Here is a 5,925-nt window from a genome sequence, read left to right as displayed (position 1 = left end):
CGCCCCCAGAGAACCAGAGTTTCGGAAATTGCACTAAGTCCGATTTTCGCCCACTACGAGACCTAAAACCGTCATCCAGGATTTCACAGGGGAGTACCCACCTCCCCTATGCCCGCCACCGGCTCCCTCTAACCGGTGTACGGAGTCTCCGGGGCCCGCGCCCCAGAGAACCAGACCTGGACCGCTCCGGAGGGCCGGGGGTTTGCTTTCGCCTTCCCCCCGACAAATGTTTGAGTGGACGGGATGACTTTCAATGGATCGCGGTATATGCACCCGCTCTGCCACTTACGACACCCGCACTCCGAATCAGGTCGTTTACGAGTCATTTCACACCCGGATCAAGAGACATTTGCTTTGACGAGGGAGGTGGACCGAGGCGTTCATTAGCCCCGGTCCGGTTCCAGTGTCATGCGGCTCTCGTCACCGGCGGTGGGGAGGAAAGCACCTCCCACCCCGGCTATCCAAGACCAAGCTCACCGATGCTGGGCGCGGATGTATCGCTCCTTCTAGGCGGGATTCCGACTTAGAGGCGTTCAGTCGTAAGCCCTCGGATGATAGCCTTGCACCAGTGGCTGCACAGCCAAGCGCGAGTACCATGTATCCGAACCTGCGGTTCCTCTCGTACTGGGCTGGATTACTATCGGAGCAACGGTCAACATCAGTAGGGTAAAGCTAACCTGTCTCACGACGGTCTAAACCCAGCTCACGTTCCCTGTTAGTGGGTGAACAATCCAACGCTTTGCGAATTCTGCTTCGCAATGATAGGAAGAGCCGACATCGAAGAATCAAACGGCGACGTCGCTATGAACGCTTGGCCGCCACAAGCCAGTTATCCCTGTGGTAACTTTTCTGACACCTCCCGCTTAAAACCCAAAAAGCAGACGGAAGGATCGTTAGGCCCCGCTTTCACGGTCCGTATTCATACTGAAAATCAGGATCAAGCCGGCTTTTGCCCTTATGCTCTACGGGAGGTTTCTGTCCTTCCCTGAGCCCGCCTTAGGACACCTGCGTTACGCTTTGACAGGTGTACCGCCCCAGTCAAACTCCCCACCTGTCACTGTCCCCGGAGGGACTCGCCCCGGGCACGGAGGCCCGCAACATGAGTGTAACCGGACTCACTGCCAAGCGACCCACCCAGGGCTTAGCACCTTGGAACAAGGAACCCCCAGCAAGGAAAGGGTTCCCACCGACACCTTCACCGGGTTAGAGAGGTAACGGTAAGAGTAGTGGTATTTCACGGACAGCCCGCCTCGGGTGCTGGCCTTCGGCGGGCTTCCCACTTATTCTACACCTCCTATGCAGCCTCTCAATGACAGACTAGAGTCAAGCTCAACAGGGTCTTCTTTCCCCGCTGATTCTGCCAAGCCCGTTCCCTTGGCTGTGGTTTCGCTAGATAGTAGGTAGGGACAGTGGGAATCTCGTTAATCCATTCATGCAGGTCACTAATTAGATGACGAGGCATTTCGTTACCTTAAGAGGGTCATAGTTACCCCCGCCGTTTACCCGTGCTTGGGTGAATTTCTTCACTTTGACATTCAGAGCACTGGGCAGGAATCACATTGTGTCAAAACCGTCCGAGAGCCTTCACAATGCTGTGTTTTTATTAAACAGTCGGATTCCCCTGGTCCGCAGCAGTTCTAATTCGGCTGTTGGGTGCCGGTCGAGAGAACCACCTCGGAGCTGCCACCCCTCCGAGGCGAGACTCACACCCGATAGATCCACGAGGCCTCGGCTCGTCACGCCCGTCTCCAGTCACACTGCTCCGGTCCGGTCCTCCCAAGCCCCTACGGCCGGCGACGCATCCGCACACAACTCCAGAGTCTTCCCCCCCCCACGTCCGAACGGGAGTACGGAAGGCCGCGCTCGCGAGCGTGGCCGGGACCCGCCGATGGGCCTCGGAGCCCGGCCGACTTCGGGAAGGAAGGGCCGAAGGACGAGACGCACCGGAGGTTCGTCCCCTAAGGACGCACCCCCGCCGGAGTCCCATCCACGACCGCCTCCCCCCGGCACCGACCGAGTCCCCTAAGCACCACCGGGAGGGAACACCGGCTGCCTCGCGCGGCTGCGACCCACGCACTTTAACCGACAGACGCAGGAGTCAACCCGGGCGCCGTGCGCTTTTGCCCCGCATGACCCTCAGGGCAAGGGCGAACCAGAACCAGAACAGCCCTCGGCCTACGCTTCAGCTAAAGGGCCCGACCGAGCCCAGCCATTAGAGCCAATCCTTATCCCGAAGTTACGGATCTATTTTGCCGACTTCCCTTACCTACATTGTTCCAACACGCCAGAGGCTGTTCACCTTGGAGACCTGATGCGGATATGGGTACGGCCTGGGGGGAAATTCACTATACCTCCCCCGGATTTTCAAGGGCCGATGGGGAACGTCCCGGCTGCCTCACGGATGCATGCGGCGCCTTTCAGAGCGTTGAGCCCCTTTCTCGGGACAATCCCATTCCAGGGCGCTCCAGCTCTTTAGCAAGGAGAGTGAATCCTCCCCGGGGTTCCCACCGACGTCTCCGGGTTCGTTTGCGTTACCGCTATGAGAGCGCCTTCTCGGCACTCAATCTCCCCAATCCCAGGTTCGGGGATATTGGCCCGATCCCCTTTCGGTCAGCGGGGGGCAGACGAGACCATCGCCCCAGCGTTTCCGAACGGCGTTCGCCTATCCCTTAGGACCGACTAACCCACGGCCAAGCGCTGTCGGCGTGGAACCCTTCTCCACTTCGGCCTTCAAAGATCCCATCTGAATATTTGCTACTACCACCAAGATCTGCACCCGCGGCGGCTCGACCCAGGCTCACGCCAGAGGCTTCAGCGCCACCGCGGCGGCCCTCCTACTCGTCGCGGCATACGGTCCGTGTTTCAAATCAGGGATTGTGACACCTGCGACGGCCGGGTATGGGCCCGACGCTCCAGCGCCATCCATTTTCAGGGCCAGTTGATTCGGCAGGTGAGTTGTTACACACTCCTTAGCGGATTCCGACTTTCATGGCCACCGCCCCGCTGTCTATATCAACCGACACCTTTCCTGGGGTCTGATGAGCGTCGCGTCGGGCGCCTTAACCCGCGCGTTCGGTTCATCCCGCAGCACCAGTTCTGCTTACCAAAAGTGGCCCACTTGGCACCATCATTCGATGCCCGGCTCCAAGCCTGCGAGCCGGGCCTCTTACCCATTTAAAGTTTGAGGGTAGGACGAGGCCATTTCGGCCCCGCAGCCTATGATCATTGCTTTACCGGATAAAACTGAGTCTGGTGCCAGCTATCCTGAGGGAAACTTCGGAGGGAACCAGCTACTAGATGGTTCGTTAAGTCTTTCGCCCCTATACCCAGGTCGGACGACCGAATTGAACGTCAGGACCGCTACGGGCCTCCACGCAGGGTTTCCCCTGGCTTCGCCCTGCCCAGGCATAGATCACCATCTTTCGGGTACCACCGCGTATGCTCTTGCTCCACTCTCCACTCGGTGGAGAGCAGGCCGGTGGTGCGCTGTCAACCCAAACATTGACGGGGTGCATCAGATCCCACCTCAGCCGACGCGCGCCGGCCTTCACCTTCGTTGCGCCTCCGGGGTTCAAGCCCCTTTGACTCGCATACGCGTTAGACTCCTTGGTCCGTGTTTCAAGACGGGTCGGTCGGGGTCCGAACTTAGCCGCTGACCTTAGGCGTTTTGGCTGTGGGCCTGGATCACCCCCCGTATTGCCGTAGCGGGCCTAGCCCGGGGCTGAGGACAGCCCAACCGGCCCGCTTTCGTCCGAACGATCAGGGGGGGGCCCCATCCCCATCCCGAAGGAGGGGAAAACGCGGAAAGGACATTACTCCGCGGCCCCGGCGTTATCGGCGAAGTCGGAGCGAGGGGCTGTAGCGGAACGCCCGTGTCCGGGGGCCACGTGGGGCTCCCTTCTCCGGACGGACCTACCTTCACCCTCGGGCCCTTCCAAGCCTAACCGGAGCCGGTCGCGACTCACCCACCACGCGGGGGGAAGTACACCTGACGGGCCGAGCCTTCGTACGCCCGAGAGGCCCGAAGTCGAGAGGCGAAGCTCAGGGCCGAGCAGGGAGTGGGGTCGCCCCCACTCTCGCCCGGATGAACTCGCCTCCGAGCCACGGAACCACACGAGCGCGGGCCGTCCGCCCGGCTGAATCCCCCGGGGGGGTCTTCTCGGTCCCCCGACCGTTTACCTCTCAACGGTTTCACGCTCTCTTGAACTCTCTCTTCAAAGTACTGCTTTCAACTTTCCCTCACGGTACTTTGTTCGCTATCGGTCTCGTGCCGGTATTTAGCCTTAGATGGAGTTTACCACCCACTTTGAGCTGCATTCACAAGCAACTCGACTCCGGGAAGCCCGATCTACCCGGCGGGATGCGGGACAATACCGGGCCTTCACCATCTGCGGAAGACACTTCCTTGCAAAACTTGGTCCCGCGTCCGCACCGAGACCAAACGGACTTCCGTACGCTACATTTCCCGGCCCACCCCGGTCAGGGGAAAGTGGGATTCAGCGCTGGGCTCTTCCCTCTTCGCTCGCCGCTACTAGGGGAATCCTTGTTAGTTTCTTTTCCTCCGCTTACTGATATGCTTAAGTTCAGCGGGTTGTCTCGTCTGATCTGAGGTCGCACTACGAGACTGTTTTGCGGGGCGCGGGGGGCGCGAACCCCCCGGCCGCTCGCCGTGTTACGGTACCCACTCTCCGACGGCGGCGGAGAGCCCAGCGGGGAGAGACTATGACGGATTGGACCCGGACCTAATGGCTCTCCCTACGTCCGGAGCTCTCGCCACACGTCGGGTTTAAGGCCCGAGTCTGGGTTTAGGGAGACGAAGGGCCGTCCGAGGTGGAGGCCCTGCGAACTCCCAGCCGCGGTCTAGGAAGACCGATCGATGGGTAAACCGACCCTCAGACAGGCGTGGCCGCGGGATGGACCCCCGCGGCCGCCATGTGCGTTCGAAATATCGATGATCTGTGTTCTGCAATTCACATTATTTAACGCAGGTTACCGCGTTCTTCATCGATGCACGAGCCAAGTGATCCACCGCTAAGAGTTGTATGAGGTTTGTGCCCGGCCCGTTACAGGCCGGGCGAAGGAAGCCATTCGAACACGAGACAACGTTTGACAATATTTCAAGCCGGGTGCCTTCCCCCCCGTGGAGGGGGGAAGGTCATTGAACCTGGGCGTCACCACCGGACCGAGGAGTTACGGCCCGGGGGACGATCGCCCGAGTAGGTGCCCGAGACTTACGTGGTTTAGGAGACCGGGTCTAGGCCCCACCGTTCCCGGCGAGGCCCAGGGTTTGGTTCGCTGCGTTACGGGTCCCGGTCTAAGGCATTCAGGCGTGCGCTCAAAGCCAAGCTCTCCACCCCGGAGGGTATGAGCGAGGCCCGGTGGTACGCTCCCAAGTCCCCCGCTTAGGGGAAGGCGCTGGGTAGATCCCACCTAGTCAGGACCGGCGGGCACCGGCCGTCTCCTTCGGGTGTTTAAACGCATCCGGGGTTCGTGAGGCCCCTTCAACTCGCGCACCGGCCTTAGACTATTATACGGTCCGTCTCTGCGAAGCCAACATCGGGGTATTTGCATGCGCTCTTAAGCTCCGCTCCAACCCCGTGAGGGGAAAGAGTTTCGCCCGGCGGTACGCTCCCGTCCACCACCACCCCCTGTGCCGGGGGGATGGGTTCAGGGAGATCCCACCGAGGCCGGCGAGCACCGGCCAACGCCCTGGGGGTGAGTAAGCCCCTTTGACTCGCGCACGCACAATCAAGCCTTCAACGATCAATGGTTGGTTTAACGACCCGGCGGGCGGCTCCGGCGCCACTCTCCCCCCCGCGAACGAGGGGGGCGGACCGGGGTACCTATGCACCTAAGGCGGTCCTCGCATAACCCCGAGTTCCGAAGCCGGCTCGCTACGTCCACCCACCCGGAGGGGGAGAGACT

At 60.8% G+C, this 5,925-nt stretch overlaps 1 non-coding gene and 1 pseudogene across 1 annotated transcript; both read right to left on the bottom strand.

The window, feature by feature from the left end:
- Window positions 1-222: 222 nt before the first annotated feature.
- LOC136671105 (28S ribosomal RNA) lies at window positions 223-4,614 on the bottom strand (annotated as a pseudogene).
- A 272-nt stretch (window positions 4,615-4,886) lies between these two features.
- Window positions 4,887-5,040, bottom strand: LOC136670297 (5.8S ribosomal RNA). The gene has a single exon (XR_010795616.1). It is a non-coding gene; the product is annotated as a 5.8S ribosomal RNA (ribosomal RNA).
- Window positions 5,041-5,925: the final 885 nt, after the last annotated feature.

The sequence above is a fragment of the Hoplias malabaricus genome, chromosome 1, assembly GCF_029633855.1.
Source record: "Hoplias malabaricus isolate fHopMal1 chromosome 1, fHopMal1.hap1, whole genome shotgun sequence".
Lineage (NCBI taxonomy): Eukaryota > Metazoa > Chordata > Actinopteri > Characiformes > Erythrinidae > Hoplias > Hoplias malabaricus.
The sequence above is the reverse complement of the archived record's forward strand: the minus strand, read 5'-3'. Positions and strand labels throughout refer to the sequence as shown.